The sequence below is a fragment of the Camelus ferus genome, chromosome 8 (genome assembly GCF_009834535.1).
Source record: "Camelus ferus isolate YT-003-E chromosome 8, BCGSAC_Cfer_1.0, whole genome shotgun sequence".
Lineage (NCBI taxonomy): Eukaryota > Metazoa > Chordata > Mammalia > Artiodactyla > Camelidae > Camelus > Camelus ferus.
Window position 1 is genome coordinate 2,245,927 of NC_045703.1, and position 25,808 is coordinate 2,271,734.

The 25,808-nt window shown below is 38.1% G+C and overlaps 1 protein-coding gene and 1 long non-coding RNA gene across 5 annotated transcripts in view; one reads left to right on the forward strand and one right to left on the reverse strand.

Annotated features, from left to right (window-relative positions):
• Positions 1-941: 941 nt before the first annotated feature.
• LOC106730362 lies at positions 942-3,943 on the reverse strand. The gene is made up of 3 exons (XR_001366819.2): positions 3,500-3,943; positions 2,588-2,682; positions 942-1,593 (listed from the first exon to the last, which is right to left on the reverse strand). It is a non-coding gene; the product is annotated as an uncharacterized LOC106730362 (long non-coding RNA).
• Positions 3,944-14,840: 10,897 nt separating this feature from the next.
• FBXL4 (F-box and leucine rich repeat protein 4) overlaps positions 14,841-25,808 on the forward strand; it is a 63,229-nt gene continuing 52,261 nt past the window's right edge. For 2 of the 4 annotated variants that reach the window (XM_032484417.1, XM_032484416.1), the window contains exons 1-2: positions 14,852-14,998; positions 24,587-24,792. The gene's annotated coding sequence lies outside the window, so the exon portion shown is untranslated. Of the gene's footprint in view, positions 14,999-24,586; positions 24,793-25,808 lie in introns of all 4 variants that reach the window. The other 2 variants (XM_032484415.1, XM_032484418.1) reach the window with 2 other exon arrangements.

A 25,808-nucleotide genomic window follows, 5' to 3' on the forward strand; every position in this document is an offset into this window, starting at 1 on the left:
TTTCTCTGTTCCCCACTGATCAGGTCTTTGATCATTTATGTTAAATGATCACCTCCTCACACAGGATCTGTGATATTGACTCCGGAGAACAAACAGCCTTTGCGTTAGCAGTTGCTTCATCAGTTGTATTTCTCCCTGACCATGTGCCATTGAAATGCCTGCAGTGACTGCTGCTTTTCTAGGAGTGGGGCTTCTGTACCCATGCAGTGCTCTCTGCTCCCTGTCTTGTCTCCCTGTGCTCTGTCTGTACCAGTCTGCTCCAGGGCAGTGCTGTGGGAAGTACTTTGCATTTCACTCTCCATTTCTGGAAGGAGAGAGCAGACAGAATTGGACTGAAACAGGCTCTTCCACTGCACAGAATGTATGGAGTTCATGATACCTTGTGCAATCTCAGGGTTTTATTGTTTAACCATTTTATATCCATTTTTAGAGTAGGTGATAGTTATGCCAAAGATAGACTGTCTGCATTTTCCTAGTTCAAGTTTATCAAAATAAGTTAAATGTCTTTTTTCCTTTTGCACTACAGGATGGTAATATGGTTTTCCTCTTTTGGTCTATTAATACATTTTCCACAATTGAATTATCCTTGCAATTTTGAAATTAACTTTGCTAGGTCATTCTTTAACATTTAAAAATATTCAAAGTAAATGAGCTCATCTTTTACTTAAAGAGTTTTGTGTCAGTTCTTTTAAGGGCAATTGGTTTGAAGTTTGTATTCTCCTTGTTAGAATGGCTGCTAACTTCATATAAGGAAGAGAAACAGTTTCTTTCTTTATCTGTGTTCTGGACCAGTTTATATAACATAGAAACAATTTGTTCCTGGAAAGTTTGAAATAATTCATCTGTAAAACCATCTGGGTCCGGCACATTTTTGAGGAGTAGTTCTGTGACAACTTTATTTTTTCCATGAAAATTGATTTATTTAGATTTTCTACCTCTTCAAGGGCCAATTTTGGTAATTTATATTTTCTTAGACTACTGTTCATTTCTTTCTGATTTTATTATTATAGAGATGTGCAGAGCATTTTCTTAGAGTTCTTTTAATATCCTCTGTTCTCTTTTTCATTTCTATCTTTGGGTACAGGGCACTTCTGACAGCATAACTGCTTCTTGTATGATTGTTAAAAAGTCAAGTCATTATGAGACACATTTTTAGACAAAGTCCTATAGATACAGTGTTACAAATTAGAGTTCTGGTCCTATTCATACTATAAAAATATGAATGTTTATCATAAAAGTAAAGGCAAGGAAATTACAAAGAATAGTTAATTAATGGCAAATGTTTATAAATTCATAAAACAAATATTTAAAATAAAATACAGATTGCAACTATCCCTTGTGGAGGATTTTTCTCTGTGGAATTACACTAGAGAAGCATTCTTAAAATGAATTCAGAAAGTTTGAATTGAGATTATTTTCCCTGTTACTTGAAAGATTTCTTGAAGCGAATACAGAGTCTCTTCATTGATCAAGGTAGTATCTTCTGCCTTGAGAATTCCATTGTGCATTTTTTGAATGGTAAATTCTGGGAGGTGGCGTTATTTTTGTGATAATTCTATGTTCATCTAGAGGTTAATTCATCTAGAGATGAATCTGGAAAGAGAGGCAGAGCACAGATTACCATGTGTCCTGTATGTTACGTACCATCTATAGAATTTTGGGCCAGGTGGTTATAGACAAGGAAGAGCCATTGAAGAGTTTCAACCATTTGTGTAATATGATCATATTGCATTTTATAAATATAATTCTGTCGATGTGAGGCATGGATTAGAAGGAAGAAAGCATGAAGACAGAGATACCAGTTATGAAGTCAGGGAAATGCGTTAGGAGGCAGAAGGGACAGATTCAAATAATATTTAAAGGGTGAAATGGCAAGTCTTAGAGACCAAATGAATATAAAGGGCAAGGTAAAGGGAGACATTTAGATTGGCTTCCAGATCGCCCATGGCCTGGATGATTGGGTGAATGGTGGTTTCATTTGTTAAGGTAATTTGGAAAAAGGGACATGTGTTAGTGGGAAAATGATAAATTGCTTTGCACGTATTGAATGTTCAGTGAATGCTCTATAGAGCATCGAAGAGTTATTTTGGGAGCCACCTGTGTGTACTAGTCTAAAGTTCAGTGGAGGGATTTGAGCTGGGTCATGAATTTTGGCATGATAGAATACACTAACCAAAGGCATGAGACGAATTTGTTTAGAGAGTGTTTTGAGGAAGAAATGAAGAGGGCCCGGGACCAAATCTTGAGAAATACCAAAGTTTAAAAACAATTATATTTAAATAAAGTGTTTCATCATTCCCTTCCCAAATTGTGTCCTCTCTTCTGATGACTGTCTTTCCTAGTACCCAGGCTCAAACCTGCAGATCCTATTCCTTCCCCCACTTTTGAGCCTCCTCTCATCAAGTCTCTCCCCTCTGCCCCTTCCTCTTCATTCTTCTTGCCCCTTCCCTAGACCCCTAGTATCATCCACCTGGCAAAAGCCCCCCAGACATAAAATGCTCTCATGTGAGATCACTGGGACCAATGGCTTGTCAGTGTTGTTTTTAAGTCTAAGCAGGGAATTATGAAAACTATGACACTCATATACCTTATGAACATATAAATGTACATTCATTCTTTCATCTTCTGATGTAGCCATAACATTTGTCTGTTGATCCATTTATTGCTGTTCCGCATTGTCCTCTTAAAAGCCATATCCATCGTGAATAATAATAAGAATAAGAAAACAATAGTCCATCTTTAACACTTTCAATGTAATGTATACTTTTTTATGCACTTAAAAAAATTTAAACTGTACTAATCCTTACTGCAAACTATAAGGTAGGTCCTATTAGTAACCCCATTTTTCAGATAAGGAAACTGAGGCACATAAAGATTAGATAAATTACTCAAAGTCACATAGACAGTACATGGTAGACTTGAAACTGGGTTCGTTAAGTTTAGCTCCATAGGCTCTTAACCACTGTGCTACACTCTAAAAGAGCAAAAGTCTTACAAAGTTCCCTGACTATAGAATCTTTCTAGATTTTCATTCCCCCTCCAATCTTTTACCCTTGTCTCACCCACCCTTAATCCTACAGCAATTATTAAACTCTTATTTAGCCATTCCCAAAGCAGGTAGTTTGGTTTTCACAGAAACAACCACCTTCTTTCCTTTTGTGCTCAATAATTAACTTTGTCTTAAAATATTTAATTCAATTATGTAATTGCAACAAAAGTTCATATGCAGATTTGGGGACAAACATTCTGACTGTTGGTCAGCAAGCAGCTCATCTGGAAGGAGGAGGAGTCCACGGGAGTGGTAGAGTGGATCTTCCTGGTCTCAGCACCCAGAGATCGGAGAGACAGCATTGAGAGCAGACAATAACGAGGCATTTCAGTTAAGAGGGGGTCGGTTAAGAGAACTGCTTTCTCTCAGTTTCCAATCTCTTTCCATTCTGATCCATTCTGCCCAGGGCTTTTAGAGTGAGTCATTTTCCCAAAAGATTATGTCACTCACTTGATCAAAACCATGCAGCCAATTTCTCCATCGCCAAAGAACAAAGTCCTGAGTCCAGCAGAAAAATCCTAAATTCTCAGCATGCCATTTCCAGTCCTTGCTGATTTATCCCAAACCACCCCTCTAAATACATTTTTCCTTCTCGTGCTCCAGGAATATTAATCTATACTGAGTTGGAATTTTGAAAACCCATAAGAAACTTTATTAATAATTCCCTTAAGCAGAGTCCAGGCTTCTTGTTAAGTCCTCTGCTTCTCTCTTTATTCTAGAAACTGCAACAGCTACAAAGGGTATATAGGAAAGGGAAGGAGAGAAGCAGAAACAGAGCGAGCACAGGATTGTTCCATGAGTGCCCTAAGGCCTTGTGGCAGATTCAGCTGGTGTGGCTACAGCAATATTTCTGGTTCAACATGTTTTTCAGAACCTTGCCGTTCTTCCTTCCACGGAGTGGGGACTCTGTTTTCTAACCTTGATTTTGGGCAGGAGCTTGTAACCACTTCCACAAATAGAACATGACAGAAGTAATGTATCATTTCGAAAGCCAGGGCGTAGAAACTTATGGCCTGCATGTGGCTCTGTCCTTTAGGATGCTTGCCCTTTGAACTCTGCCGCCATGCTGTGATAAATTTAAACCAGCTTTTTGCCAAGAAGACCAAATGGAGAGGAAGTCCAGTCCCCAGGTGACAGCCAGTGTTAACTGCTGGACATGTGAGTGACTGAGCCTCCAGATGACTCCAGCCCTCAGCTTTGAAGCCCTCCAGCTGAGGCCCAGAAAGCATGGCACAGAGGCAAGCTGACCCCACTAGGCTCTGTTCAACAACCTGGCCCACAGAGTCTGTGAGCATAATACATTGTTGCTTTTCTTCACCAAGTTTTGGAGTAATTGGTTATGCAGTCAGAGTAAGTGGAACAGGCCCTTTGTGCGGATGAGTAGATGAGTAGTATGTTTAGGGGTCCTCTTCCCAGAATTTTGAGGTGGAAATGGCTTGAGAAGCCCTTCCATTTTGGGACTACTTGCTCAATGTTTTTATCCCCAACTCCAGCTCCCCTTTGTGACCCGGGTTTCTGCTGGAGTAGGATGTGGTTCTGGGGCCTGGACTTGCAGTCGCAGCCGGCGGCCTCTCACCCCAGGGGCCGGCTGTGCGCATCCCTGCCACTTGCCCCGTGCACTGGCTTGTCAGACGGTTGCCGATGCAGTCTCACTGGATGATTCTTTCTTCCTTTTGGGCACCCTTAAGCCCCCGGTCAGTGTTTACAGTGTCAGTTAAGGCCAACCTCAGTTATCCTGGGTGATGTGAAGCAGTGAAATTACTGTTTGTGTGCTCCCTAGAAAATCACTTCCATTTTAGAATTTCTTCACATATCAATCTGTGCTCAAAACCAGTATTTTCGCAGTGTTGATGTAAGGGGGGTAAAATGATCACAATGTGCTGTGGGTAGAAAAAAGCTAGGAGAGAGACCCTGCTACTCTTGGCAACTCTTTCCCATCACCAGTCCCAAAACTCTTCCTGCCTTTTGTCCCCAGCAGGCTTTTCTTCATGGCCTTGCCTTTGCCTGGAAATCCCTGAAACTGTACCTGGAATTGTATCTTTTTAGCTCAGTTAAACATGTCAGCTCCTTTAAGCAGCCGTGCTTGGTGGCATCCTATCCAACTTTATGCCTTCACAGAATTGTGTATATAATACTTTTAAATCCTCTTATGATTAAGACATTTGTTCACATGGATTATGTCCTTGGCTAGACAGTGGGGTCTTTGTTAGTGTTCATTTCCTCCACATTTAGCAGAATGCCTTTCACATAAAAGATCCTCAATACAAGTTTGCTGAGTTAAATTTCCAAGTGATAAGAAATGGTGAAATATTATAATAAGGTTAGAATATTATAATAAGGCTTACATGATATATATTTATTATATAGTATAATACACTTTAGGAATTTAAAACTGGTTAGAGGCCTTGACTTGTGTCTGGTGTATGTGTATGTGTGTGTATAGATATATACATGTGTATAGATATATACATATGTATAAATATATATATATATATATATATATATATATATATATGCAGTGTAATTAGTGTCTCATTTCCTTCAGCATTTCTATAAATTATTGTTCCCACTATTTGGGCTTAATTTTGCAATTAATTTCAGAAAAGGCTCCAAGGGCCTTACCTGGGAGAATCAAGGACTTTTAGTGATGGCAAGCTATCACACACACCTAGTGTTTAATCTGGATAGTTGGTAGAAGTGTACCCTAATTATTCAGTTCTGATTAAAAATGGACAAACTCTTACAGCAGCTGAATGTGAAAATCTGAACATGGAAAGCGATAGAAAATACGACAAGAAGGAGCAAGAAAAAATTTTCAGTGTTTTAACATAGCTTTACTTTAACTTAAAAAATATCTGAGCATATTTCTATTTCAAAATATTTGCAAGATATATTGAATAGCTTCTACTTTGAAAGTGAGATAAACTACATAAAATAATTGTTTAGAACAAGTACACATGAATGAATTGTTCTTTAGTAACAATATAATATACATCTTCCATTCAAAGATATTAATATCAATCCTTTCATTATGCAAGATTTTTTTCCAGCAACGGCATTTCAATTAACATACTCATCTATTTCCATATGAACAGGGATCTGTGCTAATTTTATACTAATTCCTAAGATGAATAATTGAGATATTGGATGCAACGCCTCAAAAAACTGAATCTTGTTTGGTGCTTAAAGTAACAAGTCCTGAGCCATGAGTTAATCAAGAAAACTATACATAGGTCTTCATTAACATACCAAGAATCAGCCCACCAATAACGAAATCACTGAGCATGCACATTTAATGGTGCAAAATTCAATCACACTTAACTCAGACTGAAAATATCAGTATCTTAATAATTCCTTGTGTTTATATAGACTAGAACCTCTCCTGTGGAGAGAGCAACGTTCTTTTGCATATCTTTGATTAACCACATTTAGGAGCAGATGCCATTATCCACACTTGACAAAGTATCAAAAAGGTGAAGTAACTTAGCCAAGGTCACACTGGCAGGGAGAGATCTAAATCAGCTCTAGACGTCTTGACGGCAATTAACACTCTCCTGAATCCAGAAATAAACAGGACAAAATATATTTCTATACTTGGATGCTTGTAAGATATTATAAGGTCTCAAATGGTGCTGTCACCAACCTCTGCCTCCCTCCCGATGCCATATGCAATGAATGAAGAAGTGTGAAAAGAGAGGGAGGCGCCTGACAGCGGTTTTGAGGCCTCGATCCTGGAAGAGGATATAAATGGAAACCAGAGGCACATCTATGTACCCAACTATGATGAGCTGTGGCTTGGCCACATGCATTCTATAGTACAGTTCAAGGGATGCTGTAACGTGATCATCTGTGACCATGGACTCAGATTCAAAGCACTCAGTCATAATATGGACCCCTTTAAAAATGCTAGAGGGAGAAGGTTGCCATGGATGTGGTTCTGGGGAGCTCCAGGTGTGGGTCAGTCATGGAATAATGGGTAGAGGAAGTTTGAAGGGGAGATAAACTTGATGGAGTTGTCCTAGGTCCTTTGGTATGTCCCTAATCCTTCCTCAGCTGTAATTTTGAGGACTGGTTGGTACTTGTATCTGGATAGAGGGTGCCAGATAATAAAAAGAGAGAGAGAGGGCAGGGGGAGAGAGAGAAAGAAAGGGAGGGAAAAGAAAGAAAAGAGAAGAAAAATATAGATCAGAAGTTAGAGTTGATACTAAATCTGGATTGGAAAATAAAAGACACACCTGCCTTCATTCCTCCGTCCTATGGCTCTGGAAATAAAAACCTATTTGTCCCCCTGGACTAGATGCTCTTCAGAAATCCTTCTGGTTATGTCATTATCTTATCCTGCTTAAGTAAAGAGCTTTTGAAAATTATACAACAATAACATTTATTTCCCAAATGCTCTAGATTGTTGACTGTCTTCCCTGAATGCATGAAAATGTGGGTGTCTTTTTAAAGGGATAACTTAAGGCAAGTAAGGCACTACAAGGTCATCTCAACAGCAACAGGTAAAGAGCAAGATGTCCTCTGCTTAGATATGTCAACAGCAAAGCTCGCCGAGAACGTGAACTGACTGATTCAACACATTTCCAGAAGATGAAGGTATATTAGAATCCTGCAGAAAACAAGGCTGAGAAAAGTTTGCCCATAAATCAGCAATTACTGGTAGTTAGTCAATATCCCCAGTTTGATAAAGTGCCAGAGCCCACTAATGGTATGAGAACATTAAGTCTTTGGTCACAAGGTCATAGCAAGACCTTGCTCAGGTTCACTTGGGAGCTGTCTGGGCTTGGAGCTGTTGCTGTGAATAACAAATCTGATATTTTTCTCTGCCTTCATTTCTGTGCTGTACTCGCACTTGGTGAAAAACAGAAGCAGACCAGAGCAGAACAGCTGGGGAGAGGGCATTGCTGGTTGAGAACTTTGACACACAGAAAGCTAAACTCATCCAGCTCATGTAGTCTTGCACATGCGAGAACTCTATCTCCAAAACCTGCTAATACTGACTGTTGGCGTCCTCAAGGACCTTGCAAGGTGGGCCAGCTATAGTCTTCTGAGGCCAAAAGGATGCTCGCTTGTGCCATCACCTCATAGATTCTTCTCTTGCACCTGCCTTTTCAATAAAATGACAATAGAATCTAGATTACCTCCCCTTATTCCCAAGGAAATTTAAAGACATCTAAAGGAGTCACATACATGTGTGGCAAGATTTTATCCATGGACTACCTTGTTCCAGACTCCAGTTAAAGTTGAGATACTGGTACTTGGCCATGCTGAATCTTCAGGATTCAGATACAATTGTCATGAGTGAAATGGAGCTTTCTACTCAAAGTGGGGTTCAAGGCTCAGTAGCACCCATATCCCCTGAGAGCTTGTTGTAAGTTCAGAACTCAAGCTCCACCCTAAATCAGAATCTGTATTTTAACACGACTCCGAGGAGATTCATAGGCACATTAAAGTTTGGGAAGTTTTGGCATATGCAACTTTTACTATTGTTACTACAAATGGCATTTGTCAGGCATTCCCTGTAAAAGAATGCCTGCTTAGAGTCCTACTTACAGTCGGAGGCACAGACAAAACTGGAATAAAATAAACCACCAAACACGATTTGTATGTGAGGTCCAACTCTCAGTCTAAATGAACATAAATTCTGATTAGTGGGAGAATAAATACTGATATTGTCCTTACCAAAGAAGCGGCCCCTCCCATCCTCAAAATATGACCTTCACAGAAAGTAGTTCAAAAACCCACTCTTCTGAATTTCAAATGCTTGTGTTGTTTCCCTAAGGAGGTACTCTTGAGTGATTGCCTCGAGCTTGCTTTCTAGCCGCACTAAAGGCTATGGAAAAATATTCATTATTAGGGAAATAGGACATACAAATAAGAAATTAGCTCAAGACCTCTCATCCTATAAAATAGTCTAATGCTACATGAATAGCAATCTACTGAGGAAATAGTAAATAAAATGCCTGGTTCCATAACAGATCAATTCCAGCTGACCATTGTTAAATCTTGTTTGGCGCATCTCCAAGATGTTGGTGCTGTCTGGGAAGCCGCAGGCGTTCTCAGGGGGCAGGAGGCCAAGAGGTGGGTGGAAGGGGGAATGCAGCCAGAGCCCATCCCAGCTTCTCACCCTCTTCTTTTAGTGACTTGCTTTGTGAGTCATTTGATTTGGAGGAAAGACCCCCCCCACCCCCACTTTAAAGCAATCAGTCACCGTTAAAGGCTGAAATGATAAGCAAGAGGAAAAAAATAGCAAAAGGATAGTGTATAATAGGGAACTTTATCCTTGGTAACATTTTGAGAAACCCATTAAAGAGGAAAGTCAATTTCTCCTCAACCCTTGGAAACCTTCTACCAATTCATAACCAGAAGAAAGAGAGAGAGAAAAAAGAAAGCTACTTTTAATTTTATTGTCTATATTTCTTTGACAGAGAGGAATTTTTTCCAATAAGGCATTGAGGAGTCTAAACAAAAAATCCCAAACAGTTACAATATCACAAATAATGATATTTAAAGATGCACTTTTAGGGAGCTTCTTGCCAGATTACCTTGGTCCTTTCACACACTATCCACGAGAAATACAAGACTGTGGGATGAAGGAAGTGCATCATCAAAGGGTACTGGGTTCAGAGGAAGCTTTGTTATAAAGGTTCATCGATTTCTGTAAATTTCATTTTAAGACATGCTTAAATTATTCTTGAGTCATTTGTATTTACTATATATGTTACATTATTTATATGAACTAGATGGGGAAAATATGGCTCAATAACAAAAGTAGGATACAATTCTTTATGTTCCAGTGGATATGGGTATCCCAGGAAATCATATTTTCTTATTTTTCTTTTAAATAAATACACATATAATGTCACAGTGGGGATGGGATATTAACACTTGTGCAAAGGGCACAAATAAGTATCCCAATAATCCAGTCCCCTCAAGTCTTCCACTGAAGACAATAACTTGTGAGGGATTAAAGGCTTTGAATTATATGAAACATAACTATTGAAACTCTCTGATAGTCACTTATCGCTTTTGCTTTACCTGTATGGACAGAGTATCTTTGCTTTTTTTTCTATCAATTACCATGCCACTCGGTGAATAGATCACTGGGATCTGCCTAATGCAAATACACAGGAGCTCTTTCAAAAGCATCTCTACTTAAAACAGGAAAAAGGAGGAAGGAGAAGGATGGTGGCCTCATTGGGCTGGCTGGAGGTCCTGCTCACAAGCTTCATTTTCCCAGCAGTGTGTTCCATCCATCACAGAGAACCCCAGGCGTGGAGTCACCTCAGGATTATTCTTGACCACTGACAATCTTTTTATTTTTTATTTATTTTTTTATTGAGGTTTAGTCAGTTTACAATGTCGTGTCAATTTCTGGTGTACAATACAATGCTTCAGTCATACATGAATATACATATATTCATTTTCATATTCTTTTTCACTGTGAGCTACTACAAGATACTGACTATATTTCTCTGTGCTATACAGTATAAACTTGTCTATCTATTTTATATATACCAGTCAGTATCTGCAAATCTCGAACTCCCAGTTTATTCCTTCCCACCCCCCTCCCTAGACAATCTCTTATTAATGCTAAATTTTTAAGGAAATGATCCATGCTATGGAAGTAAGAATAGTACATGTCAAAACAGCACAAACAGTATGAGTTAGGGAAGATGTTTTAAAAATATATTTTAAAAATATTTCAAGATATTCCCTTCTAGTCCTCTTATAAATTGTCTAAAATTTTATCACGTTATTTTAGACCATCTTACCTGTTTGTAATTAGCATTCACTTAACCAAAGATATTAAAGTTGTAAGTTAGGAGACCTATATTCAAATTTTGGCTTTGCCAGAAACTTACCATAAATTTTTGGGTAAATTACCCACTTTTTCTAGGCTTTTCTTTCCTCTGGTGACAATGGAAAGGATTAGATTAGCATGAATTTGAAGGTTCTGTTCTGACATTTTGTGCTGAAAGGACTCAATTTCTGATATTCAAACACGTTTTAATAAATATTAATAATATTCATACATTTGCATATTACTTTATAGCTCACAAAGTGCTTCCACAGATATGATTTCTTTTAAATCTCTCCAGCGCCTGTGAATTAGGCATGCTTCACAGAAGTGAGAGCAAGCTCAGGGAGGTTGTAACTTACCCGAGATCATAGAGTCACTTACACAGCAGAGCGGTTAGAAAGGCTTCCTACTCCCAAGTTCAATCTTCCTTTTATTGTATTCTACTCCATCAAGGTTATGTTAATATAAAATCATGATTAGTTAAGATTTTGTTAATCATAAAATGAAAATGTGCTATCACTAAAAAAAAAAAACCTCTGGATTTAAAGTCAGAGAACTAGGTTTTACGGGGAGTTCTGACACATTGATCTGGGGAAGTCACTTAACCTCTCTAAGCCTCAGTTTCCTCATCTGTGAAAAAAGGGGTTTAGACTACATGACTTTCGGGCTTACTCCTTGTTTTGAATTCTTATTTTCTTCATATTGGCTGTGCCTATTTCTAGACTAATTTTGTGATAGATTAATATTAAAGTGAATCTTCTTACAGATTGTAAGAGGTTTAAACGAAGTACAAGATCACTCCTACTGCCTATTATTCATGCTCTTTGACCACTAGCATATTAAAAACCTTGGACTAATGTTACTGACCAAATGCCACTTTCCACCAAATTAGTCAACTTAAGATTTCACAGGGGGGTAAATTACTGGAGCTGAGTTATATAGGAAACGTAAGGAGTTGCATCTTCTGAGAGGTCTCGACAGAAGAACTTATTTGGGAACCAATGACAAATAAGGGAGCTCATTGCAAAGACATTTTTGGGTCCTCTCAGCAGCGTGTGGAATGATATCTCTGCCTCTCTGATATAGTATTTATTGCCTGCTTATTCCTTGCCTTGAAAGTTTATGATTGGTAGACATTTCCTTTTAAGATAAAGAAACTGGGAGTTCAAGATTTGCAGATACTAACTAATATACATAAAATAGATAAACAACAAGTTTATACTGTATAGCACAGGGAACTATATTCAATATCTTGCAGTAAATTATGGTGAAAATGAATATGAAAACGAATATATGTATGTTCCTATATGACTGAAGTATTGTGCTGTACAACAGAAATTGACACAACATTGTAAACTGAATATACTTCAATAAAAATATTTTAAAACTGTAAAAAAAAAAAAAAAAGAAAAATCACTTGAAAATAGCAGAGGGTATGATGGTGACTGTTTCCAGAGTTAGAGACAAAGAAGAGTTTTGAACCTGTGGCTTCTCTATCCGCCTCCCTGTTTGAGTAGAACATTGTAACTTTTGAAGCTAACATAGAATGGGTCATAACCAGCTTGCTGAGCTGGTGACTTTATGCACAATTAAGCTTTGTTGGGACTTTCTTTATTTGTAATAGCGCTGTTACGGCGTGGGATGCTATTCAGCTCCAAACAACATTCCATTTAATAGCGGGGCATTAGTTCACCCATTAAATCAGCGCCATCACAAACTGATAAGTATCACCCTTTTCCTTGGCCTCCCTTAGCTCTTCTGCCCAGCAAACAAAGCATGGCAAAGGCATGGCCCTTGAGAAGAGAAGGTTGGAAGAAGGATAGATTGAACAATGATCATCAAAATTCCATCTAGGCACAGAAAGGGAGCTTTGCCCTACTCTTCTTTTCCTTAAATATAAACTTATATACTTTCCACGCAGCCCTTCAAGTGTCTTTAAAAAATAAAACTAAACAAAAACACTGAATGAAACAAATAATGGCACCAACTACTACATCTCTTACACACCAAAAAGATGGAAAGGTATGGGAGGGCATGCAAAAGATAGGTACCAAAGATATGAGTAAGAATGTTCATAGCAGCATCACTTGTAATAATGAAAAGAGCTCAATGTCCATCAGGAGTAGAATAGATAAATAAATTATGGATTGTTTATACAACAGAAGCTCAAGAAACTACCCCTATACTCAATGACATGAATAACTATCCCAAACCTAATGTTGAGAGAAAGAAGCCAGATTCAAAATAGTGTATGATGTATGAATCCATCTACATAAGGGCAAAAGTTAGCAAAATCCATGTCTGGTATTAGAAGTCAGGATAATAGTTACCTTTGGGGAGTAGTAAAGTGTAGATTTAGGAGAGCAAGTGGCAGGTTTCTGAGTGCTAGTAATTACTTTTTATCTGAGTGGTGAATACACGGGTGTGTTCATTTTTCATCAAACTCTGCACTCATATTTGGTGCCTTTTTCTGTATAAATGTTATACTGCAATGAATAGTTTATTTAGAAGTTATATTAGAAATGAAAAACTATTTTAGTAAGACTGAGTCTGAGTGCTCTACAGACATCAAGACAATTAAGTCTCACTGGCAACCATAAAAGATTTTATTTACTTATTAATAAATTAATTCATTATTTATAATGCACTCTTTATTTTAGAATAGATTGAGATTGACAGAAAAGTCACAACGATGGTACAGAGTTCCCTTATACCACTCAACCGTTTTCCCTTTATTGTTAACATTTTATGTTACAACAGTATATTTATTACAACTAAGAAACCAACACTGATACATCACTATTAATTTATTCCACTCTTTATTCCAATATCACTAGTCTTCCCACTAACGTCCTTTTCACGCTCCAGGATCCCATTCAAAACACCATGTTACATTTAGTGGTCCTGTCTTCTAAGGGAAGGGGCTCTGGTCTGTGACAATTTCTCAGTTTTTCCTTGTTTGTTTGTTTGTTTGGTTTCTTTTCTTTTCAGTTTCTCCAGGTTTTTTTCTTTTTTAATAGGATACTTGGGATTTCTGGTGTTTTCTCAAGGTTAGACCGTGTTTAAGGGTTTTGAGGAAGAATATCACAGAGATGAAGTACCCTTCTTATCACATCATATCATGCTATCAACTTGGCTTATCATTAATGGTGTTAACTTCCATCTGGCCAAGGTTGTGTTTCCCAGTTTTCTCCACAATAAAGCTACTTCTCCCTCCTTTCCATGTTCTTTGGAAGCAAGTCACCAAGTGCTGGCCACGCTCAGGGGGAGTTGAAGGTGGGATGGGGATTAAGCTTCAATTCCTTTAAAATTTTTTCATTTTTGTATACAATTTATACTGCACATCATACATTAGCTCACTTCATGTAGGTAATTTATAATCACCCATATTATTTTGCTTTTTAGGCAATTAAATAGCAAGTAATGTGTAGTTCAACATTTCTTCATTATTGAATATTTTCCATCTTAATGAAAACCTTGTAATGAGATAACATGCAAACTAAAAAAAGGTAATATTGTTATCTACTGAAAATAATTAAAAAATGATTAAGGGAGACTATGAGAGCATCTTCTTCAACAGAGGTAATGATCACGGGCTTCGGAATGTTGGGAGGGAGATGAACCTGCGGAAAGATTTGTATCTGGGACAGAAGAGGTTCGCAAACTCGGTAAATTAAGCCTTTAGAGCGCCTCTAACTTCTTTCACTTTTCCTCTGAGAATCTTACCACCCGTAATCCCTATGCATCCCCTGATCCATCAACTCTGACTGAAGAAGCCTAGCAGGACTACACTACAAATGGCAGGCCAAAGAGAGGCAGGGGCTATTTCCACAGTAGATCTGCAACCACTGCCGGCTGGGGAGTAACTGGCAATTCATAGGGTACGACTGGGGCTCGGAAGACAGCAGGAAGCCCCTCCCCTCGGCCTAGGAGAGGGCGGTCCAGACGCCGCCGTGGCCCCGCCCCAACCTTGGCCCCGCCCCGGCTCGCGGCCTGTGCGTCTTCCTTCCGGGTCGCGCTGGGCTGGGCTTGCCCCGGTCGCTCGGCAGCGCGGGAGCCTGGGATCCGCCCACGAGCCCCGGCGTCCCGGCGCCGCCTGGTCGCTGGTGAAGCCCACGGCGCGCGCCTCTCCGGGACCCTGCAGGGTACGGCCCTTCCTTTGCTTCTCCCTCCTGCGGGTCTCCGTCTTCCTTTTTCGGCGCTGGGGCTGGGCCAGGCCCGGGCGGAGCGCCGCGCTTCGGGGAGCCCGGGCGTCCGGCAGAGGTCCCCGCCCCGGCCTTCCCTTCCTCGCCGCCTGCGCTGCGCTTGTGGGGCTTGCTGGGGACCCTGCAGTTTAGCTACCTCGGGCCCTGCTTCTCTGCGCGTCTGTCTGCGGGGCGTGAGACGTCGGTCCTTGTGCGCGGCGCAGGGTTGTTTACACCGCGGGGTTGGCGGGTAGTGCTGACTGTGCAGCTTTGAGTCGGCTACCTGCCCGCCTGTGTACTTGTTGCTCCTGCGTGTGCTGCCCTGATTTCTCTCTGGCACCGAATGGTTTTTGCCTAACCAGGCCCATGTCCTTATTCAGGACTGCCACGAGATAGCCGGCAGCAGCCCTGTGTCTATGTTTAGGCTATCCTTGGAGTACAGTGTGATGATGAGCATCCACTTGGCCTCCTTGTCAACATGTTTGCAGTGGGAGTGGTTTTGGGTTTCCTTGAGGTTTCCCAAAAGCTCATTGCCAGGAAGGCTCGGATGCATTCACTAATTAAAATATACAAATAATTAGAAAGTCAAGATGATAAAAACCTGTGATCAGGTTGTTGCGTTGGCAGGATACCCTGTCTGGCGTTATGCCCTGGAGGTCTCAGTCACACCAGTTGCGAGGATCTTGCTTCTGGTCTGTTAGAGGACACATTCTGTCTTGACTGTTTATTGGCATGCACTCATCAGTTTCTTAAGTTCGTAATATAGGTAAATTTCTTTTTTTTTTTCCTAAAAGATCACTCCATGCCTCTGTTGTCCTATATTACATATTGTACCTGATGGTTGAGTAGAGGGGGATTCATACATCAACGCTTCTGTGGTCGTTTATTAGATACTAAGTTCTTGGGGGAAGGGACAGTGTTCTTGTCTTTCTGGTGACAGTATGCATCACCCCATAGTAGGCACTCTGTGTTCATTTGAATTGTTCATTGAATTGGATTCTTTCCACAATTCTTTCTAAGTTCCATTGTTTTCTTTTTCTTTTCTTTTTTTTAACTGCAGTCCCAAATGTTACTTTTCTGAGCCCTGCATTTTCATGCTCTTCCCTTCTGTTAATGGACTTGAAAATCAGAGAGGTCAGCTCAGTGTAAGATGTTTAGTCCTTTTTACTAACTCCATGGTCCAGTAATGCAATTTTACTCCTCTGTACAATGGCATCTTAAAATGTTGCTGTTTTTCTTTTATTTCTAAATGTGGTCAGTTAACAAAAACTGTCCTTTCTTTACTGGGTTAGTCTCATTGCCTCATCCTCTTAAATTTTGCTGTGATCAGCATGGATCCAACTCTGATATCCTCTTAAGAAAGACCTTTTGCCACATGAATTGTGTATAAATATCCACCTCTATTTTCTTCTAGTACTTTTAGTGATCTTATTCTTCATGTTTAAATCTTTAACTGACCACATCTATATTTTAGTGTAAGAAAGGAAGTAAGACTCTTTTTATTCTCATAGTTGTTAGCCAGTGTCCCCATTTGTTGAATTCTGTTTTTCCCTGCTGATGACAAATACTATATTTATTTTAGGCCCTGATTTTTGTATACTGTTGTTTTTCTAAACTGTTGTTTTCTAAACTACTGATCTCTAGCTTCCTATGCTGCTACCATGCTTCTCTTATTACTGTAGCTTTATAATGTGTTTTAATGTCTGGTAATTCAAATAGTGGGCATAAGTTGATTCTCTTTTTTGCTCCTTCCTCCCCATGCCACCCTCACCTTAAAGTTTCTTGCCTCTTCTTGCAAGTATTATTTTAGCTTGCCTTTCTCTTGTTGCTTCTCCTTCCAGACATTGAAAATACATGTATATAAGTCTATGTGTGTTTCTCAAGTGGCAGTGTACTATATATAATTTTCAGTAACTTCCAGTTAGTAATAATTGATGAACGTCTTTCAGTGTCAGTGCATATAACCTTATCTCTTTAAAGTGTTTTTGATATTTCATTGTAGGAATAATCCAGAATTTATTTAACCAATCCACTGTTGATATTTAGGCCATTCCAAATTTATTTCTATTAGAAACAAAGTCTCAGGGATCATTTTTTGTGTGTATTTGTGTGTGTGTGTGTGTGTATTATGTATATATATATATGTACATATGCACATTTGTTAATTCCTTAGTGTGAATGCTTAGATGTGGAATTGCTGGGTCAAAGGATAAATATGTTTTAAATTATGATAGATTGTTCTATGTTTCTCTTAAAAAGATTATTGTAAGAGTAAATTTATACAGTTTATCAGAAAGCTGCTGCTGTTGCTGTATCATTGCCAGGAATTGTCAAGGCTGAGTTTTACCCTACTTTCTAGCTAACAATCTCATGGATGGTGGCAGAAGACATGAGATTCCTGGTTCAGAGACAAAGCACAGCAGTAACAGTAGACAGAGGATCATCCTTTTCTTGTGCTACTACCTTGAAGCCTGATTTCCATGGGGTGATGTGACGAGGGCCAGGTGATTCTAGCACATATAGTAGATTGCATTACAGAAGAGGAACCTTGAGCTTAAGGAACCTGACCCTTTCATAATAGGTTGCAAGTAGCCCTATCTAACCGTTGCCCTGGAAAGAGGCATTATCTTTATTATGTTGGATAGTAAACAAACCTGCCCTTTACTCCAGAGGGAGACCTCTCTATCTGCTAACCATGTTTGCTGTATAAATACCCTTGAAAAGATAGTCTGGGACAGAGATTATCAGTGCCCCTGCTTTTAAGGTATGCAGAAATGTGAGAGACCTATGGAGAATTGTCCCCAAATAATCTCTGCTAAAATGGTCTGATCATTTTCTACATTTTAGTAATTTTATGGATAAAAGGTAGTATTTATTACTATTTTAATTTTGCATTTCTTTGCTTATTGGAGTTGAGTATCTGTAAATGTTTATTGGACATTTGTATTCTTTTGTTGCTCACCTTTTCATATTCTTTGCTTAGTTTTCTAATGAAGTAGTCTTTTTCTTATTGATTTGTAATAGCTCTTTATGTGTCGTGGCTATCAATGACTTGGTACACCATTTGCTAGTATTTTTTCATCGTTTATTCTTTACATGCTGTTTCTGGGAGCTTTTGCCATATAGAAATCTTTAATATATATATTGTCAGTTTTGTTTTCTCTTTCTTTATGGGATCTTGAGTTTCCACTCCAAGATCATTAAAGTACTCTGTATGTATTCTCTTATTGGCTATTTTCTGTTATATATTTTTACTGAAAAAAAAATTGGTTGCTTTGATAATACATTTGATGCTTGAATAACATGGGTTTGAACTGTAAGAGTCCACATATATGTGGATTTTTTCCAATAGTAAATGCTCATTACTGCACAATCCACTACTGATTGACTGCAGATGCGGAACTGAGGATAAGGAAGAACCATGTATATATGCAGGGCCAACTATAGGTTATACATGGATTTTCAACTGCACAGAGGGTCAGTGCTTCTAAACCCCATGGTGTTCAAGGACCAACTGTATTCTAAATTTACTGTTCTAAATGTATGGACATTTTCCCAAAGCATGTTTGGTAAGCTATTCTTCCCTTATTTTTTGGTGTGACACATTTATTGTACTAGACCCTTATTACTTCCTCAAAACTGCCAAATCATTAATCAAAATATGTTAGTCTCCTACTGTGTCTATGAATTTGATTGGATTCGTCCTTGTAGATTGCTGTGTTTGTTCTTAGTGGATTTTAATCTTACAAAATATACAATTTTTTGCTCTGTTTAATTATTGCTGCCTTGAAGTCTATGTTGTCTGATACTACTGTTGCCATCTCTGACAGTTTTGTGTGCTCTAGATAGATCTTGATTGCCCATATGTTTCAGTTATTCTATATCATTTTGCTTTACTTGTCTCTCTTATAAATATCAAACATCATTTAGCTAGACTTTTATTTTTCCTTCCAGCCATTCCCTACTCCCAATTTGCAAGTTTGCGTTTGTTTATTTATTTTTGGCATTGTTAAAAAACTTAAAAAAAAAAGATAATTACAGATTCACATTCATTTAAAAGAAATAAAACAAAGAAATCCTGTGTATACTTCACGTAGTTTCTTTGTGTAGCTACATCTTGCCTAACTATAACACAATATTACACCCAGGATATTGACATTGCTACAGTCTACGCATGTTACTCAGATTTCTTCAGTTTTACATGCATTTGTGTTTGTGTGTGTGTGTGTGTTTCCTGAAATTTTTATGTAGATAGTCACCAGTCAAGATTCAGAATTACTCCATTACCAGGATCCCTTGTGCAAAAGGGCTTATTTTTAAATTGGAAAATTTAACCTATTCATATTTACTTTTTTCTCCCCTGCAAGTTTGGAAATTCTAAAACCATCTAGAATGGACTTTCTGTTGCCCTCATACCTCCTAGACTCCTTGCCTTCCTCATATTCTTGGTTCTGTTGATTTGATTTCCTTTTTACATCACTTGTCTTCTGTTTTTCTCCCTACCCATACTTTACAACTTTACCAGTACTGCAACTATAAGGTCACTGGTTACTTGTATATTACGTCTTCCCCTTTTAAAAATTACTTACTTTAATTCATTTGTTTTTGACTGGAATACTTTCTTGAGTAATGTTTTTAAGAAGAGTTATGGGAACTATACTTGCGTGTCCTTCAGTCTCTTCTTGAATTCACTTTATGTAGATAGGTCTCTTGCATCTGTGTTACAGGTTACTTATTCTTTTCATTTACGTTTTAAATTTATTTTGACCACCATGATTTTAATTTCCAATAACTTTAAAATTTTTTAAAAATTCGCTTTTACTTATTTATGGGAACTATACCCTATTAATTCAGATTGAAAAGAAAAGTTATTATTTTAGAACTATTCTATTTTTTGCATTAACTTTTATTGGAGACCATTTGCTCTAATTGCTCAAGTTGTTTCTCTGTCTTTAAGATGGCTAATTTGACTCATATATATAAATGCAGATCTGTAATGACTAATTTGTTTTGAGTTGGGAATCTCTCTGAAGTCATGAAGGTCACTTCTGGACAGGTGGTTCCCTAAGGCCAGGTGAGTGGCTGGAGCTCTGAGATCAGGCTTTGCCCTGGGCATGATGAATGGGCAGGACATGCCAACTAGTAGATAATTGTCCTTTCAGGATATGTTGGTCAAGAACAGACTAATAAGCTAGTATGCCCATAAACGGGCCAGTTCTGGGGTATCAGATCTCCAACTTGACTGTCTTGGTCCAAAACAAAGACTGATAACAGAAGCATATAGAACTGTTCCATTGCCCTAAGAATTCCTTTGTGTGGACCCTGTATAGCCATTGGAGTCAACCCCATCTTCTCCCCTAACCCCCTGGTAACCACTGATCTGTTTTCCTTACCTATGATGTTCCTCTTCCAGAATATCATATACATATGAAATTAAACAATATGTAGCCTTTGTGTCTTCTTTCACTTAGAAAATGCATAGTGAGGGTCGTCTCTGCTAATGCCTGAATGAGCGATTTATTCCTTGTTATTACTGAGTAGTATTTCATTGGATAGGTGCACCACTGTTTATCCATTTGCCTGTTGTAGGACATCTTGGATCTTTCCAGATTGGAATGACTATGAATAAATCTGTTACAAACATTTGTGTACAGGTTTTTGTTTGAATATAGTTTTCAGTACACTTGGGTAAATACTAGGAGTGGTATTGCTGGATGGTTTGGTAAGGGTATGTTAAACTTTTTAATAAATTGCCAAACTGTCCCAAAGTAGCTATACCATTTTGTATTCCCCCTGGAAGTATTTGTAGCATCCAATTTGACATCATCTTAAAATTTGATTAATCTGTATTAAACTGTTCCCAGATTTAAGATATTAAATACTATCTGTCTTAGGGTTTATTCTTTTGAAAGTACTGTAAAAATGTTTGCTAAGACACACAAAAATATGTCATGAAAGGAAAAAATAATAGATTGGGTTTAAAAATTGAAAACTTTTCTCTTTAAAAGATATTATCAAATACATAAAAAGGCAAGTCACAGACTGGGAGAAAATATTTGCATATGTAGACTAGATAAACAAGATTACACTGTATAGCACAGGGAAATATATACAAGATCTTGTGGTAGCTCACAGCGAAAAAAATGTAACAATGAATATATGTATATTCATGTATAACTGAAAAATTGTGCTCTATACTGGAAATTGACACAACATAGTAAAATGACTATAACTCAGTAAAATAATGTTTAAAAAAAAGCAAAACATATCTCTGATAAAGATTGTGTCTAGAATGTATAAAGAACTCTTACAACTCAATAAATAATAAGAAGGCAAAAAAATAATTTGGTTAAAAAAAGACGTTTCACTAAAGAAGATACAAATGGCAAAGAAGGACATGGAAAGATGCTCTGTGTCATTACTAGTTAATTGAGAAATGCAAACTAAAACCATAGAATATCACCACCTGCCCACTGGAACGGCTACATACTGACAATATTAACTATTGGTAAAGATGTGGAGCCACTAGAACTGTCATATATTGCTGGTGGAAATGTAAAATGCTACAGCTATTTTGGAAACATTTTGGCCCTAGAAATAACCCAGATGTCTATCAGCAGGTGAATGAATATGTCCATTTAATACAGATGATTCAGCAATAAAGGAACAAACTACTGATACACATAACAACAGGAATAAATCTCAGTGATGCTAAGCAAAATAAATTAGACACAAAAGTAATACATATTTCGCTTATATGTAACTCTAGAATAAAGAACAGTATGATTTATAATGACAGCGAGCAGATCAGTTTTTCCCTGGTACAGGGAATGAGTGGGTGATGGGGAGGACAGAAATATTCTATATCTTGCTCCTGGTAGTGGTTGCATTGGTATGTCTTTGTGAAAACTCATTGAACGGTACACTTAAAATGGAGTACATATTTAGAAATGTAAAGCATACTCCAAAGTTAATTTAACAGTATTATGCCATTTTAGTTTAATTGCTCTTTTAGCTTGAATGGCTAGCAGTGACATACCTATGATCTTGTACTTGGATTTTTGTTAGGAAAGCTAACTAAATTCAATACTATATTTTTATTAGGTAAAATGGTCTTTATTTTAATGTACACATGTATAGCTAGTATTTGGCTAAAATAAATTCACATTTACTTTATGGTTTTAATAGCTACAGAGAGATTTTTTTTCTCTCTTCTATGAGTCCATTAAAATTATCCTCAACCAGATATTTCTAATTTTTAATACTCTTAAGTTTTAGTTAAATATACATTGTGTGTCTGTCTGCTAAAGGTTTAGGGTTATTCTAATTTATAGTTCTTCCCATTCACCATCTTTATTCTTCACCATCATTAAACAATTAAGAAAAACGTAAAATAGAGATAATACAGCATGTTTGGCATTTGTAAGTAAGGTACTTTGTAGTATCATACCTGTGTAATTAGAAACATGTCCTTCTTTGTCACTTGTGAGAGTATCTTGAGTAGGAAGTTTTCCAGATCTGTTGTGTCAGAAAGTCACCATTCACTTATCCTCTAGTTCCTGCAGTTTTTTTTTTTTCAACATTGGCTCCTTAATTCCCTTTTGTTGCTCCTAAAGATTGTTTATGCAATTTTTTATAAGTTTAGATATGCTTGTTAAAGTCCAGGAAAGAAAGAGGAGAAATAAAATGTTTTGCAGAATTAACCATTGTCAGTTCCTGGTTTAAATTGGTTCTAAATCTCATCCTTCATTTTCTGACAAGTTCATTCCTACTTTGACTTGTTAGGCACTTCTTGCTTAGTCTTTGCCATTTGCTTGTTTGAACAGCCCGCTATGTTCCATACTTTTTATATTTTTGAGGCCTACTTTGATTTCCAGAAGAGATAGGGGTCTGGTTTACCTCTTTGGTTTCAAAATTTTCCCCTGGCCTTTAGGTTTTTCTTCCTGGTTGGTTCCCATACCTTTTCCTGCTTCATTTGCCTGGATTTTCCGAAAGCCTTGAGGCTGGAGAGGAGGCCCTGCTCTCCCTCTTCATGCACTTGGTTCAGTTAAGAACTCCACCTGTTTATTCTGTATTGGGGCCTCGTTGATTAAAAATTATTATCATTATAAAAATGTTTTAACTGGAGGAGAATTTATTTGAGGAGAGAGTGGCAGGTAAGTCATAATATTCCATCCCCAGTAGTCTCTGTACTGACACTTACATTTTTTTCAATATAGTACGTTGTGAATAATTACGAAGGAAAAGGGATGCTGTTGCTAAGACTCAGGCTCTGCTCCTCCCTAGCAGATGTAATACCAGAACAATATTAACCTGTCATTTTATCCTGACTCATATTATTGGCCTGTCTCTTCTCTTTTGCTCTGAGGTTATCCCCCGCCCTTTTTCTTTTCTTTTTTTTAAAGAACTTCTTTTTCATCCGCAGTTTTTCCAGTCCTTCATAGTCACTGTATGCTCTTAACACAGATTTGAAGTGTTAAAAAAAATCATCATATTTGAGAAAAGAGCTTTCTTTTACTTCTCCAGTCATCTCTTTCATGAGTTTTTCTTTAATTTCAATCAGAGTTTCTTTGTGGTCAAGGTCAGGTCTCTTTTATGTATTTAAGGCTGCTTTTGTACTAACAGAAGTTACCACTTTTTTACATTCTCTCTGAACAGTAAATTTCAATATGTGTACTATTCCTTATTGGATGGCTTCAGGGAAGTTCATACATTTAATTCTTACCTATTGTGTTTCCATGATTATTTTCCATTTTTGTCCTCTTTTCCTTGATATCAAGATATAGAACTTTGTTTTGCTTTGTTTTTCAGTCTACATGTGCCTTATCTTGAAGGGTCACTGGTTTTATTTATTTTAATTCTCTTCTTGTCGTCTACTCTGCCCCAGACTCAAAAAAAGAAAAAAAAAAAAAAAGACCACATGTTTATTGAGCATATACTGGCATGTGCTAAGCTCTAAGGACATAGTTACAATTAAGACATATTCTTTGAACTTGAGGAACTCATTGTCTCTTAGGGTAGAACAGTATCTCAGCATGTAAGAAATGGCACACAAAATATAAGAGCAAAGAAAAAGTGGGTGGTGGATACGGTCTGAGCCTTAAAGGTGAGTAAGAGGATGCTGAGCAGAGAAAGGGCCAGGGGGTCCCAGAGCCACCCGGCTTCGATGGGAGATGCTGAGGTGGGAAAGCACAAGTGCAGGTGAGGCCGCGGTGGATGTTCCGGTGAGTCTACAGGAAGGGTGGTGGGTGTGTGGAGCGGGAGGGACAGGGAGAAGACTGCTTCAAGGTGGGTGGAAGGTGCATCATGTGATCAAAGAGACAGCCTTCCTTTACTGGTACCTCTATTTTAGAAGAATGAGAAGGAAGAGGACCCAGGGAGGAGACTGAGAAGTTACGGGAGAGGTGGGAGGAGATACCGGAAGCCTACAGGGGGCAGGCCCGGAAAGAGGGCTGGTTCTAAGTGTCCCCTGCTGCAGCAAATTCAAATACAATTCCATTCTTTTCTTGATTAATATTTTCCTCCGTTCCCCCATGTCTTGATTTCTAGACTCAATCAGAAAAGTCCTCTCCTCAGAGCAGTGTCCTTGATTAGTTTCGACGGGATTCAGAAACAGCAGCATTTAAAGTTTGCCCTTTTTTTCTGGATTTGGTACCACATTACACCGTCTATGACATTCTGGTGACATGATGCAAAGCTGCTGAAACCCTTGTTTTTTCCTGTCACTTCATGGACATGTCTCTGTCATTTTGCAAGTAAGTTTTGCATCATGACTTGTCTTCAATGAGTACCTTACCTTTTGGCCTGGCCTTTTTATCTTTCCCATATCTTTTCACTTTAATATAAGTTGAGAACCCTCTTTTGAGTTTTCAACTTTTCTTCCGCGTTCTTCCATCACACTATGAACAGAGCCTTTGCGTTGTCCTGGCTTGAGCTCATTCGAATTGCTTCCTTTTGTTTATTTCGTGAAAAGCGCTTTCCTTCCTCCCTGTCTGCCTACCGAAGCGCAGGCGGTCCTCTCCGCAGTTCCTGCCATCCTGCTTCTCTCCGCCTCATCGACTCCCCATCTCACTTCAAATCTCAGTAGGAAACATATGTTCTCCCTTGTCTGTACCTCTTAATTTCTCTTTTCCACTGTTACTGCTTTCTCTGTAATTGTATTATTTAACTGTGTTAAGCCTTTTATAATGTGAAAGATGTGGATGAAAATAAAGTTGTATTATAATAAAATCATGTCGTATAAAGCAAGTTGTTTCCCAGGGAGTATGAAGGTCTCTTGATAACAAGTTAAAATGGCTGTTGTTTTGTATTCCTTGACTGTGCTAGTATGAAAGTTCAGTGTGTTGCGGAGAATTTCTTACTTCATAATCATTGTTGACAAGTGATTGGATTGAACAACATAAAATAAAGATCACCCTGTTTCTAATTCATACTTTTTGTTATATGGAAAATAGTATTTTGATGTATTGTCCAAATCTTTAAAATTAATGTAGCTTTTTGAATGAACTGAAAAAGAAAATGTCTCCCAAAAGGTATATTTTAAAGCCACCCTCTTGGACAAATTTAATACAGAACACTACTGTTTATTTGCACTAGGTGGGAAAAATCATTTTGTCTTTGAATTCCATCATCCTCATAAAGGGGAATTATTGTATCTTTTGCATTTGGTTCATTGCCCATTGGGCTATTCGTTGGTTATCACAAAAATTGCCTCCATGTGTTGGCAGAAGTCCAGACAGTACATGGACAATTTGAACTATGCCCTGGTCAT